The 13,852-nt window shown below is 35.8% G+C and overlaps 15 non-coding genes across 15 annotated transcripts; 7 read left to right on the top strand and 8 right to left on the bottom strand.

The window, feature by feature from the left end:
- Positions 1–402: 402 nt before the first annotated feature.
- On the bottom strand, positions 403–521 carry LOC149130000 (5S ribosomal RNA). The gene has a single exon (XR_016240016.1). It is a non-coding gene; the product is annotated as a 5S ribosomal RNA (ribosomal RNA).
- Positions 522–1,215: 694 nt separating this feature from the next.
- Positions 1,216–1,334, top strand: LOC149129999 (5S ribosomal RNA). The gene has a single exon (XR_016239358.1). It is a non-coding gene; the product is annotated as a 5S ribosomal RNA (ribosomal RNA).
- A 974-nt stretch (positions 1,335–2,308) lies between these two features.
- Positions 2,309–2,427, bottom strand: LOC149129998 (5S ribosomal RNA). Its single transcript, XR_016239260.1, has one exon. It is a non-coding gene; the product is annotated as a 5S ribosomal RNA (ribosomal RNA).
- A 694-nt stretch (positions 2,428–3,121) lies between these two features.
- LOC149129997 (5S ribosomal RNA) lies at positions 3,122–3,240 on the top strand. The gene has a single exon (XR_016239436.1). It is a non-coding gene; the product is annotated as a 5S ribosomal RNA (ribosomal RNA).
- A 964-nt stretch (positions 3,241–4,204) lies between these two features.
- LOC149129996 (5S ribosomal RNA) lies at positions 4,205–4,323 on the bottom strand. Its single transcript, XR_016239690.1, has one exon. It is a non-coding gene; the product is annotated as a 5S ribosomal RNA (ribosomal RNA).
- Positions 4,324–5,017: 694 nt separating this feature from the next.
- Positions 5,018–5,136, top strand: LOC149129995 (5S ribosomal RNA). The gene has a single exon (XR_016239946.1). It is a non-coding gene; the product is annotated as a 5S ribosomal RNA (ribosomal RNA).
- A 960-nt stretch (positions 5,137–6,096) lies between these two features.
- Positions 6,097–6,215, bottom strand: LOC149129994 (5S ribosomal RNA). Its single transcript, XR_016240015.1, has one exon. It is a non-coding gene; the product is annotated as a 5S ribosomal RNA (ribosomal RNA).
- A 694-nt stretch (positions 6,216–6,909) lies between these two features.
- On the top strand, positions 6,910–7,028 carry LOC149129993 (5S ribosomal RNA). Its single transcript, XR_016239504.1, has one exon. It is a non-coding gene; the product is annotated as a 5S ribosomal RNA (ribosomal RNA).
- Positions 7,029–7,990: 962 nt separating this feature from the next.
- LOC149129992 (5S ribosomal RNA) lies at positions 7,991–8,109 on the bottom strand. Its single transcript, XR_016239397.1, has one exon. It is a non-coding gene; the product is annotated as a 5S ribosomal RNA (ribosomal RNA).
- Positions 8,110–8,803: 694 nt separating this feature from the next.
- On the top strand, positions 8,804–8,922 carry LOC149129991 (5S ribosomal RNA). The gene has a single exon (XR_016239536.1). It is a non-coding gene; the product is annotated as a 5S ribosomal RNA (ribosomal RNA).
- A 964-nt stretch (positions 8,923–9,886) lies between these two features.
- LOC149129990 (5S ribosomal RNA) lies at positions 9,887–10,005 on the bottom strand. The gene has a single exon (XR_016239396.1). It is a non-coding gene; the product is annotated as a 5S ribosomal RNA (ribosomal RNA).
- Positions 10,006–10,699: 694 nt separating this feature from the next.
- Positions 10,700–10,818, top strand: LOC149129989 (5S ribosomal RNA). Its single transcript, XR_016239503.1, has one exon. It is a non-coding gene; the product is annotated as a 5S ribosomal RNA (ribosomal RNA).
- Positions 10,819–11,788: 970 nt separating this feature from the next.
- LOC149129988 (5S ribosomal RNA) lies at positions 11,789–11,907 on the bottom strand. The gene has a single exon (XR_016239356.1). It is a non-coding gene; the product is annotated as a 5S ribosomal RNA (ribosomal RNA).
- A 694-nt stretch (positions 11,908–12,601) lies between these two features.
- LOC149129987 (5S ribosomal RNA) lies at positions 12,602–12,720 on the top strand. The gene has a single exon (XR_016239945.1). It is a non-coding gene; the product is annotated as a 5S ribosomal RNA (ribosomal RNA).
- Positions 12,721–13,696: 976 nt separating this feature from the next.
- Positions 13,697–13,815, bottom strand: LOC149129986 (5S ribosomal RNA). The gene has a single exon (XR_016239355.1). It is a non-coding gene; the product is annotated as a 5S ribosomal RNA (ribosomal RNA).
- Between the last annotated feature and the right edge of the window lie 37 nt (positions 13,816–13,852).

Genomic DNA, 13,852 nt, shown 5'->3' with positions numbered 1-13,852 from the left:
ACAAGCATATGAATTTTTTTAGAAACTAACGCAACTATTATCTCCCTTTATAAAGTCACAGAATATGCAAATCGTTTGAATTATGGGAGAGAATGCTTTACACTATTTGTTCCTGTTCTCTCAGGTTGATGGTTGTTCAACAGTGAACATGACATGAAAGCTATTTTCAATATCTTCACGGGAAAACTTTTCAGCTGCACGATCATCACTGTCAACAAGTTTCATGGATAAGTAGTAGTCTTACAAGAGGTTCCCACCCGCTGAATTTTGGTTAATCTGCGTATGCTTTCTGTATTTCATATTGAAAGTAAATCGAATCCACTTTCTTTTATCATATTACATTATCAAAATTCAATTTGTTTAAATTAATTTTTTAAAAAATGTTAAAAGAAGCAAAAAAAATGCTTACAGCACCTAGGGTTCCCAAGCGGTCACCCATCTAAGTACTAACTAGGCTCGATGTTGCTTGACTTCGGTGATCGGACGAGAACCGGTGTTTTCAACGTGATATGGCCGTAAACATCAGTGAAGTAAATTTTAATGTATTTATTCTATAATATCATACTAAAGCAATTTTATTTTTCAGAACATTTGATTTCTTTCAATTTATATAGAAATTGAGGCTTTAACATTTATTTTTTTGCAACTTAAAAGCGAAAAATACGGCCGCACATATATTCATTATTTCTCATTTGCGCGATCAGTATCAATGCTGGTTATAATCTGTAAATAAATTGGTGCTATTTTATATCCGACCCAATGGATATAACGGTCGTATAACGTCATTACACCGGCATATAATAACATTGTTTCGAAAGCACTGGCGCACAAAATGTGAATTGTTTTCTGGTAAAGATGAACGTGTATAACGGGTGCCAAGCAAATAAAAACTTAAATGACCGTAAGAGTGAGAAGGAAAATAGGGAAAGTTCATAAGTCGTTAAAGTGTGCAATGTATAGGTAGTAGTATATGATGTGAATGATTAGTAAGTGTTGTTGCCAGCGTTTAACTGTTCAGCACTGTGAAGGTGAACGATAATTTGTTTTTTATAGAAAGATCGCTAAGATGGCACTGTGAAGATGAAAGATAATGTCTTTTTACCGAAGGATTGCCAAGTTATATACAAAGTGAAAGAAAGAAAAATACATTCTAAAAAATGAAAATGATTTAGTATAAGTTTATAGAATAAATAGATTAAAATTTACTGTATAGATGTTTACGGCCATATCACGTTGAAAGCACCGGTTCTCGTCCGATCACCGAAGTTAAGCAACATCGTGCCTAGTTAGTACTTAGATGGGTGACCGCTTGGGAACCCTAGGTGCTGTAAGCATTCTTTTTCTTTTTAATTTACACAAGCTGTAAATTTTAACAAGCATTAAAACAGCGGATTCAATTTATTTTCATCAGGACTTATTCTTTGTAAGCCTGGCACTTATTATATCGTCCACTTTTTGCCGAACCGCTAAGTTACAGGGACGTATACACACCACCATCGGTTGTCATGCGATGTTGGGGAACAGACACAAACATATACACGCACATACATACATATATATATATATATATATATATATATATATATATATATATATATATATATATATATACACATGTATACACATGTATACGACGGGCTTCTTTCAGTTTCCGTCTACCAAAACCACTCATAAGGCTTTGGTCGTCCCGAGACTATAGTAGAAGACACTTGCCCAAGGTGCCACGCAGTGGGTCTGAACCCGGAACCATGTGGTTGGAAAAGTTAAGCATCCCAACGGGCATCATCTGGCACCTCGGTAAGGCGAATTGCAAACAATGACTAAAAGTTCGTGCTTAGTGGTCCAGTCCCTACAAACATATCGAATGCCAGAGGTTGAAAGAGATAGTTCACTGCCAGTTCCCAGAACAAGCATATGAATTTTTTTAGAAACTAACGCAACTATTATCTCCCTTTATAGAGTCACAGAATATGCAAATCGTTTGAATTATGGGAGAGAATGCTTTACACTATTTGTTCCTGTTTTCTCAGGTTGATGGTTGTTCAACAGTGAACATGACATGAAAGCTATTTTCAATATCTTCACGGGAAAACTTTTCAGCTGCACGATCATCACTGTCAACAAGTTTCATGGATAAGTAGTAGTCTTACAAGAGGTTCCCACCCGCTGAATTTTGGTTAATCTGCGTATGCCTTCTGTATTTCATATTGAAAGTAAATCGAATCCACTTTCTTTTATCATATTACATTATCAAAATTCAATTTGTTTAAATTAATTTTTAAAAAAATGTTAAAAGAAGCCAAAAAAATGCTTACAGCACCTAGGGTTCCCAAGCGGTCACCCATCTAAGTACTAACCAGGCTCGATGTTGCTTAACTTCGGTGATCGGACGAGAACCGGTGTTTTCAACGTGATATGGCCGTAAACATCGGAGAAGTAAATTTTAATGTATTTATTCTATAATAACATACTAAAGCAATTTTATTTTTCAGAACATTTGATTTCTTTCAATTTATATAGAAATTGAGGCTTTAACATTTATTTTTTTGCAACTTAAAAGCGAAAAATACGGCCGCACATATATTCATTATTTCTCATTTGCGCGATCAGTATCAATGCTGGTTATAATCTGTAAATAAATTGGTGCTATTTTATATCCGACCCAATGGATATAACGGTCGTATAACGTCATTACACCGGCATATAATAACATTGTTTCGAAAGCACTGGCGCACAAAATGTGAATTGTTTTCTGGTAAAGATGAACGTGTATAACGGGTGCCAAGCAAATAAAAACTTAAATGACCGTAAGAGTGAGAAGGAAAATAGGGAAAGTTCATAAGTCGTTAAAGTGTGCAATGTATAGGTAGTAGTATATGATGTGAATGATTAGTAAGTGTTGTTGCCAGCGTTTAACTGTTCAGCACTGTGAAGGTGAACGATAATTTGTTTTTTATAGAAAGATCGCTAAGATGGCACTGTGAAGATGAAAGATAATGTCTTTTTACCGAAGGATTGCCAAGTTATATACAAAGTGAAAGAAAGAAAAATACATTCTAAAAAATGAAAATGATTTAGTATAAGTTTATAGAATAAATAGATTAAAATTTACTGTATAGATGTTTACGACCATATCACGTTGAAAGCACCGGTTCTCGTCCGATCACCGAAGTTAAGCAACATCGAGCCTAGTTAGTACTTAGATGGGTGACCGCTTGGGAACCCTAGGTGCTGTAAGCATTCTTTTTCTTTTTAATTTACACAAGCTGTAAATTTTAACAAGCATTAAAACAGCGGATTCAATTTATTTTCATCAGGACTTATTCTTTGTAAGCCTGGCACTCATTATATCGTCCACTTTTTGCCGAACCGCTAAGTTACAGGGACGTATACACACCACCATCGGTTGTCATGCGATGTTGGGGAACAGACACAAACATATACACGCACATACATACATATATATATATATATATATATATATATATATATATATATATATATATACACATGTATACACATGTATACGACGGGCTTCTTTCAGTTTCCGTCTACCAAAACCACTCATAAGGCTTTGGTCGTCCCGAGACTATAGTAGACGACACTTGCCCAAGGTGCCACGCAGTGGGTCTGAACCCGGAACCATGTGGTTGGAAAAGTTAAGCATCCCAACGGGCATCATCTGGCACCTCGGTAAGGCGAGTTGCAAACAATGACTAAAAGTTCGTGCTTAGTGGTCCAGTCCCTACAAACATATCGAATGCCAGAGGTTGAAAGAGATAGTTCACTGCCAGTTCCCAGAACAAGCATATGAATTTTTTTAGAAACTAACGCAACTATTATCTCCCTTTATAGAGTCACAGAATATGCAAATCGTTTGAATTATGGGAGAGAATGCTTTACACTATTTGTTCCTGTTCTCTCAGGTTGATGGTTGTTCAACAGTGAACATGACATGAAAGCTATTTTCAATATCTTCACGGGAAAACTTTTCAGCTGCACGATCATCACTGTCAACAAGTTTCATGGATAAGTAGTAGTCTTACAAGAGGTTCCCACCCGCTGAATTTTGGTTAATCTGCGTATGCTTTCTGTATTTCATATTGAAAGTAAATCGAATCCACTTTCTTTTATCATATTACATTATCAAAATTCAATTTGTTTAAATTAATTTTTAAAAAAATGTTAAAAGAAGCAAAAAAAATGCTTACAGCACCTAGGGTTCCCAAGCGGTCACCCATCTAAGTACTAACTAGGCTCGATGTTGCTTAACTTCGGTGATCGGACGAGAACCGGTGTTTTCAACGTGATATGGCCGTAAACATCAGAGAAGTAAATTTTAATGTATTTATTCTATAATATCATACTAACGCAATTTTATTTTTCAGAACATTTGATTTCTTTCAATTTATATAGAAATTGAGGCTTTAACATTTATTTTTTTGCAACTTAAAAGCGAAAAATACGGCCGCACATATATTCATTATTTCTCATTTGCGCGATCAGTATCAATGCTGGTTATAATCTGTAAATAAATTGGTGCTATTTTATATCCGACCCAATGGATATAACGGTCGTATAACGTCATTACACCGGCATATAATAACATTGTTTCGAAAGCACTGGCGCACAAAATGTGAATTGTTTTCTGGTAAAGATGAACGTGTATAACGGGTGCCAAGCAAATAAAAACTTAAATGACCGTAAGAATGAGAAGGAAAATAGGGAAAGTTCATAAGTCGTTAAAGTGTGCAATGTATAGGTAGTTTTATATGATGTGAATGATTAGTAAGTGTTGTTGCCAGCGTTTAACTGTTCAGCACTGTGAAGGTGAACGATAATTTGTTTTTTATAGAAAGATCGCTAAGATGGCACTGTGAAGATGAAAGATAATGTCTTTTTACCGAAGGATTGCCAAGTTATATACAAAGTGAAAGAAAGAAAAATACATTCTAAAAAATGAAAATGATTTAGTATAAGTTTATAGAATAAATAGATTAAAATTTACTTCTCTGATGTTTACGGCCATATCACGTTGAAAGCACCGGTTCTCGTCCGATCACCGAAGTTAAGCAACATCGAGCCTAGTTAGTACTTAGATGGGTGACCGCTTGGGAACCCTAGGTGCTGTAAGCATTCTTATTCTTTTTAATTTACACAAGCTGTAAATTTTAACAAGCATTAAAACAGCGGATTCAATTTATTTTCATCAGGACTTATTCTTTGTAAGCCTGGCACTTATTATATCGTCCACTTTTTGCCGAACCGCTAAGTTACAGGGACGTATACACACCACCATCGGTTGTCATGCGATGTTGGGGAACAGACACAAACATATACACGCACATACATACATATATATATATATATATATATATATATATATATATATATATATACACATGTATACACATGTATACGACGGGCTTCTTTCAGTTTCCGTCTACCAAAACCACTCATAAGGCTTTGGTCGTCCCGAGACTATAGTAGAAGACACTTGCCCAAGGTGCCACGCAGTGGGTCTGAACCCGGAACCATGTGGTTGGAAAAGTTAAGCATCCCAACGGGCATCATCTGGCACCTCGGTAAGGCGAGTTGCAAACAATGACTAAAAGTTCGTGCTTAGTGGTCCAGTCCCTACAAACATATCGAATGCCAGAGGTTGAAAGAGATAGTTCACTGCCAGTTCCCAGAACAAGCATATGAATTTTTTTAGAAACTAACGCAACTATTATCTCCCTTTATAAAGTCACAGAATATGCAAATCGTTTGAATTATGGGAGAGAATGCTTTACACTATTTGTTCCTGTTCTCTCAGGTTGATGGTTGTTCAACAGTGAACATGACATGAAAGCTATTTTCAATATCTTCACGGGAAAACTTTTCAGCTGCACGATCATCACTGTCAACAAGTTTCATGGATAAGTAGTAGTCTTACAAGAGGTTCCCACCCGCTGAATTTTGGTTAATCTGCGTATGCTTTCTGTATTTCATATTGAAAGTAAATCGAATCCACTTTCTTTTATCATATTACATTATCAAAATTCAATTTGTTTAAATTAATTTTTTAAAAAATGTTAAAAGAAGCAAAAAAAATGCTTACAGCACCTAGGGTTCCCAAGCGGTCACCCATCTAAGTACTAACTAGGCTCGATGTTGCTTGACTTCGGTGATCGGACGAGAACCGGTGTTTTCAACGTGATATGGCCGTAAACATCAGAGAAGTAAATTTTAATGTATTTATTCTATAATATCATACTAACGCAATTTTATTTTTCAGAACATTTGATTTCTTTCAATTTATATAGAAATTGAGGCTTTAACATTTATTTTTTTGCAACTTAAAAGCGAAAAATACGGCCGCACATATATTCATTATTTCTCATTTGCGCGATCAGTATCAATGCTGGTTATAATCTGTAAATAAATTGGTGCTATTTTATATCCGACCCAATGGATATAACGGTCGTATAACGTCATTACACCGGCATATAATAACATTGTTTCGAAAGCACTGGCGCACAAAATGTGAATTGTTTTCTGGTAAAGATGAACGTGTATAACGGGTGCCAAGCAAATAAAAACTTAAATGACCGTAAGAATGAGAAGGAAAATAGGGAAAGTTCATAAGTCGTTAAAGTGTGCAATGTATAGGTAGTAGTATATGATGTGAATGATTAGTAAGTGTTGTTGCCAGCGTTTAACTGTTCAGCACTGTGAAGGTGAACGATAATTTGTTTTTTATAGAAAGATCGCTAAGATGGCACTGTGAAGATGAAAGATAATGTCTTTTTACCGAAGGATTGCCAAGTTATATACAAAGTGAAAGAAAGAAAAATACATTCTAAAAAATGAAAATGATTTAGTATAAGTTTATAGAATAAATAGATTAAAATTTACTGTATAGATGTTTACGGCCATATCACGTTGAAAGCACCGGTTCTCGTCCGATCACCGAAGTTAAGCAACATCGAGCCTAGTTAGAACTTAGATGGGTGACCGCTTGGGAACCCTAGGTGCTGTAAGCATTCTTTTTCTTTTTAATTTACACAAGCTGTAAATTTTAACAAGCATTAAAACAGCGGATTCAATTTATTTTCATCAGGACTTATTCTTTGTAAGCCTGGCACTTATTATATCGTCCACTTTTTGCCGAACCGCTAAGTTACAGGGACGTATACACACCACCATCGGTTGTCATGCGATGTTGGGGAACAGACACAAACATATACACGCACATACATACATATATATATATATATATATATATATATATATATATATATATATATACACATGTATACACATGTATACGACGGGCTTCTTTCAGTTTCCGTCTACTAAAACCACTCATAAGGCTTTGGTCGTCCCGAGACTATAGTAGAAGACACTTGCCCAAGGTTCCACGCAGTGGGACTGAACCCGGAGCCATGTGGTTGGAAAAGTTAAGCATCCCAACGGGCATCATCTGGCACCTCGGTAAGGCGAGCTGCAAACAATGACTAAAAGTTCGTGCTTAGTGGTCCAGTCCCTACAAACATATCGAATGCCAGAGGTTGAAAGAGATAGTTCACTGCCAGTTCCCAGAACAAGGATATGAATTTTTTTAGAAACTAACGCAACTATTATCTCCCTTTATAGAGTCACAGAATATGCAAATCGTTTGAATTATGGGAGAGAATGCTTTACACTATTTGTTCCTGTTCTCTCAGGTTGATGGTTGTTCAACAGTGAACATGACATGAAAGCTATTTTCAATATCTTCACGGGAAAACTTTTCAGCTGCACGATCATCACTGTCAACAAGTTTCATGGATAAGTAGTAGTCTCACAAGAGGTTCCCACCCGCTGAATTTTGGTTAATCTGCGTATGCTTTCTGTATTTCATATTGAAAGTAAATCGAATCCACTTTCTTTTATCATATTACATTATCAAAATTCAATTTGTTTAAATTAATTTTTTAAAAAATGTTAAAAGAAGCAAAAAAAATGCTTACAGCACCTAGGGTTCCCAAGCGGTCACCCATCTAAGAACTAACTAGGCTCGATGTTGCTTAACTTCGGTGATCGGACGAGAACCGGTGTTTTCAACGTGATATGGCCGTAAACATCAGAGAAGTAAATTTTAATGTATTTATTCTATAATATCATACTAACGCAATTTTATTTTTCAGAACATTTGATTTCTTTCAATTTATATAGAAATTGAGGCTTTAACATTTATTTTTTTGCAACTTAAAAGCGAAAAATACGGCCGCACATATATTCATTATTTCTCATTTGCGCGATCAGTATCAATGCTGGTTATAATCTGTAAATAAATTGGTGCTATTTTATATCCGACCCAATGGATATAACGGTCGTATAACGTCATTACACCGGCATATAATAACATTGTTTCGAAAGCACTGGCGCACAAAATGTGAATTGTTTTCTGGTAAAGATGAACGTGTATAACGGGTGCCAAGCAAATAAAAACTTAAATGACCGTAAGAATGAGAAGGAAAATAGGGAAAGTTCATAAGTCGTTAAAGTGTGCAATGTATAGGTAGTAGTATATGATGTGAATGATTAGTAAGTGTTGTTGCCAGCGTTTAACTGTTCAGCACTGTGAAGGTGAACGATAATTTGTTTTTTATAGAAAGATCGCTAAGATGGCACTGTGAAGATGAAAGATAATGTCTTTTTACCGAAGGATTGCCAAGTTATATACAAAGTGAAAGAAAGAAAAATACATTCTAAAAAATGAAAATGATTTAGTATAAGTTTATAGAATAAATAGATTAAAATTTACTGTATAGATGTTTACGGCCATATCACGTTGAAAGCATCGGTTCTCGTCCGATCACCGAAGTTAAGCAACATCGAGCCTAGTTAGAACTTAGATGGGTGACCGCTTGGGAACCCTAGGTGCTGTAAGCATTCTTTTTCTTTTTAATTTACACAAGCTGTAAATTTTAACAAGCATTAAAACAGCGGATTCAATTTATTTTCATCAGGACTTATTCTTTGTAAGCCTGGCACTTATTATATCGTCCACTTTTTGCCGAACCGCTAAGTTACAGGGACGTATACACACCACCATCGGTTGTCATGCGATGTTGGGGAACAGACACAAACATATACACGCACATACATACATATATATATATATATATATATATATATATATATATATATATATATATACACATGTATACACATGTATACGACGGGCTTCTTTCAGTTTCCGTCTACCAAAACCACTCATAAGGCTTTGGTCGTCCCGAGACTATAGTAGAAGACACTTGCCCAAGGTTCCACGCAGTGGGACTGAACCCGGAGCCATGTGGTTGGAAAAGTTAAGCATCCCAACGGGTATCATCTGGCACCTCGGTAAGGCGAGCTGCAAACAATGACTAAAAGTTCGTGCTTAGTGGTCCAGTCCCTACAAACATATCGAATGCCAGAGGTTGAAAGAGATAGTTCACTGCCAGTTCCCAGAACAAGGATATGAATTTTTTTAGAAACTAACGCAACTATTATCTCCCTTTATAGAGTCACAGAATATGCAAATCGTTTGAATTATGGGAGAGAATGCTTTACACTATTTGTTCCTGTTCTCTCAGGTTGATGGTTGTTCAACAGTGAACATGACATGAAAGCTATTTTCAATATCTTCACGGGAAAACTTTTCAGCTGCACGATCATCACTGTCAACAAGTTTCATGGATAAGTAGTAGTCTCACAAGAGGTTCCCACCCGCTGAATTTTGGTTAATCTGCGTATGCTTTCTGTATTTCATATTGAAAGTAAATCGAATCCACTTTCTTTTATCATATTACATTATCAAAATTCAATTTGTTTAAATTAATTTTTAAAAAAATGTTAAAAGAAGCAAAAAAAATGCTTACAGCACCTAGGGTTCCCAAGCGGTCACCCATCTAAGCACTAACTAGGCTCGATGTTGCTTAACTTCGGTGATCGGACGAGAACCGGTGTTTTCAACGTGATATGGCCGTAAACATCAGAGAAGTAAATTTTAATGTATTTATTCTATAATATCATACTAACGCAATTTTATTTTTCAGAACATTTGATTTCTTTCAATTTATATAGAAATTGAGGCTTTAACATTTATTTTTTTGCAACTTAAAAGCGAAAAATACGGCCGCACATATATTCATTATTTCTCATTTGCGCGATCAGTATCAATGCTGGTTATAATCTGTAAATAAATTGGTGCTATTTTATATCCGACCCAATGGATATAACGGTCGTATAACGTCATTACACCGGCATATAATAACATTGTTTCGAAAGCACTGGCGCACAAAATGTGAATTGTTTTCTGGTAAAGATGAACGTGTATAACGGGTGCCAAGCAAATAAAAACTTAAATGACCGTAAGAATGAGAAGGAAAATAGGGAAAGTTCATAAGTCGTTAAAGTGTGCAATGTATAGGTAGTAGTATATGATGTGAATGATTAGTAAGTGTTGTTGCCAGCGTTTAACTGTTCAGCACTGTGAAGGTGAACGATAATTTGTTTTTTATAGAAAGATCGCTAAGATGGCACTGTGAAGATGAAAGATAATGTCTTTTTACCAAAGGATTGCCAAGTTATATACAAAGTGAAAGAAAGAAAAATACATTCTAAAAAATGAAAATGATTTAGTATAAGTTTATAGAATAAATAGATTAAAATTTACTGTATAGATGTTTACGGCCATATCACGTTGAAAGCACCGGTTCTCGTCCGATCACCGAAGTTAAGCAACATCGAGCCTAGTTAGAACTTAGATGGGTGACCGCTTGGGAACCCTAGGTGCTGTAAGCATTCTTTTTCTTTTTAATTTACACAAGCTGTAAATTTTAACAAGCATTAAAACAGCGGATTCAATTTATTTTCATCAGGACTTATTCTTTGTAAGCCTGGCACTTATTATATCGTCCACTTTTTGCCGAACCGCTAAGTTACAGGGACGTATACACACCACCATCGGTTGTCATGCGATGTTGGGGAACAGACACAAACATATACACGCACATACATACATATATATATATATATATATATATATATATATATATATATATATATATATATATACACATGTATACACATGTATACGACGGGCTTCTTTCAGTTTCCGTCTACCAAAACCACTCATAAGGCTTTGGTCGTCCCGAGACTATAGTAGAAGACACTTGCCCAAGGTTCCACGCAGTGGGACTGAACCCGGAGCCATGTGGTTGGAAAAGTTAAGCATCCCAACGGGCATCATCTGGCACCTCGGTAAGGCGAGCTGCAAACAATGACTAAAAGTTCGTGCTTAGTGGTCCAGTCCCTACAAACATATCGAATGCCAGAGGTTGAAAGAGATAGTTCACTGCCAGTTCCCAGAACAAGGATATGAATTTTTTTAGAAACTAACGCAACTATTATCTCCCTTTATAGAGTCACAGAATATGCAAATCGTTTGAATTATGGGAGAGAATGCTTTACACTATTTGTTCCTGTTCTCTCAGGTTGATGGTTGTTCAACAGTGAACATGACATGAAAGCTATTTTCAATATCTTCACGGGAAAACTTTTCAGCTGCACGATCATCACTGTCAACAAGTTTCATGGATAAGTAGTAGTCTCACAAGAGGTTCCCACCCGCTGAATTTTGGTTAATCTGCGTATGCTTTCTGTATTTCATATTGAAAGTAAATCGAATCCACTTTCTTTTATCATATTACATTATCAAAATTCAATTTGTTTAAATTAATTTTTAAAAAAATGATAAAAGAAGCAAAAAAAATGCTTACAGCACCTAGGGTTCCCAAGCGGTCACCCATCTAAGTACTAACTAGGCTCGATGTTGCTTAACTTCGGTGAGCGGACGAGAACCGGTGTTTTCAACGTGATATGGCCGTAAACATCAGAGAAGTAAATTTTAATGTATTTATTCTATAATATCATACTAACGCAATTTTATTTTTCAGAACATTTGATTTCTTTCAATTTATATAGAAATTGAGGCTTTAACATTTATTTTTTTGCAACTTAAAAGCGAAAAATACGGCCGCACATATATTCATTATTTCTCATTTGCGCGATCAGTATCAATGCTGGTTATAATCTGTAAATAAATTGGTGCTATTTTATATCCGACCCAATGGATATAACGGTCGTATAACGTCATTACACCGGCATATAATAACATTGTTTCGAAAGCACTGGCGCACAAAATGTGAATTGTTTTCTGGTAAAGATGAACGTGTATAACGGGTGCCAAGCAAATAAAAACTTAAATGACCGTAAGAGTGAGAAGGAAAATAGGGAAAGTTAATAAGTCGTTAAAGTGTGCAATGTATAGGTAGTAGTATATGATGTGAATGATTAGTAAGTGTTGTTGCCAGCGTTTAACTGTTCAGCACTGTGAAGGTGAACGATAATTTGTTTTTTATAGAAAGATCGCTAAGATGGCACTGTGAAGATGAAAGATAATGTCTTTTTACCGAAGGATTGCCAAGTTATATACAAAGTGAAAGAAAGAAAAATACATTCTAAAAAATGAAAATGATTTAGTATAAGTTTATAGAATAAATAGATTAAAATTTACTGTATAGATGTTTACGGCCATATCACGTTGAAAGCACCGGTTCTCGTCCGATCACCGAAGTTAAGCAACATCGAGCCTAGTTAGTACTTAGATGGGTGACCGCTTGGGAACCCTAGGTGCTGTAAGCATTCTTTTTCTTTTTAATTTACACAAGCTGTAAATTTTAACAAGCATTAAAACAGCGGATTCAATTTATTTTCATCAGGACTTATTCTTTGTAAGCCTGGCACTTATTATATCGTCCACTTTTTGCCGAACCGCTAAGTTACAGGGACGTATACACACCACCATCGGTTGTCATGCGATGTTGGGGAACAGACACAAACATATACACGCACATACATACATATATATATATATATATATATATATATATATATATATATATATATATATATATATATATACACATGTATACACATGTATACGACGGGCTTCTTTCAGTTTCCGTCTACCAAAACCACTCATAAGGCTTTGGTCGTCCCGAGACTATAGTAGAAGACACTTGCCCAAGGTTCCACGCAGTGGGACTGAACCCGGAGCCATGTGGTTGGAAAAGTTAAGCATCCCAACGGGCATCATCTGGCACCTCGGTAAGGCGAGCTGCAAACAATGACTAAAAGTTCGTGCTTAGTGGTCCAGTCCCTACAAACATATCGAATGCCAGAGGTTGAAAGAGATAGTTCACTGCCAGTTCCCAGAACAAGGATATGAATTTTTTTAGAAACTAACGCAACTATTATCTCCCTTTATAGAGTCACAGAATATGCAAATCGTTTGAATTATGGGAGAGAATGCTTTACACTATTTGTTCCTGTTCTCTCAGGTTGATGGTTGTTCAACAGTGAACATGACATGAAAGCTATTTTCAATATCTTCACGGGAAAACTTTTCAGCTGCACGATCATCACTGTCAACAAGTTTCATGGATAAGTAGTAGTCTCACAAGAGGTTCCCACCCGCTGAATTTTGGTTAATCTGCGTATGCTTTCTGTATTTCATATTGAAAGTAAATCGAATCCACTTTCTTTTATCATATTACATTATCAAAATTCAATTTGTTTAAATTAATTTTTAAAAAAATGTTAAAAGAAGCAAAAAAAATGCTTACAGCACCTAGGGTTCCCAAGCGGTCACCCATCTAAGTACTAACTAGGCTCGATGTTGCTTAACTTCGGTGAGCGGACGAGAACCGGTGTTTTCAACGTGATATGGCCGTAAACATCAGAGAAGTAAATTTTAATGTATTTATTCTATAAT

This window comes from Octopus bimaculoides, unplaced genomic scaffold, assembly GCF_046866305.1.
Source record: "Octopus bimaculoides isolate indiv1 unplaced genomic scaffold, ASM4686630v1 contig39, whole genome shotgun sequence".
NCBI classification, from domain to species: Eukaryota; Metazoa; Mollusca; class Cephalopoda; order Octopoda; family Octopodidae; genus Octopus; species Octopus bimaculoides.
This window is presented reverse-complemented; position numbering and strand designations above follow the sequence as displayed.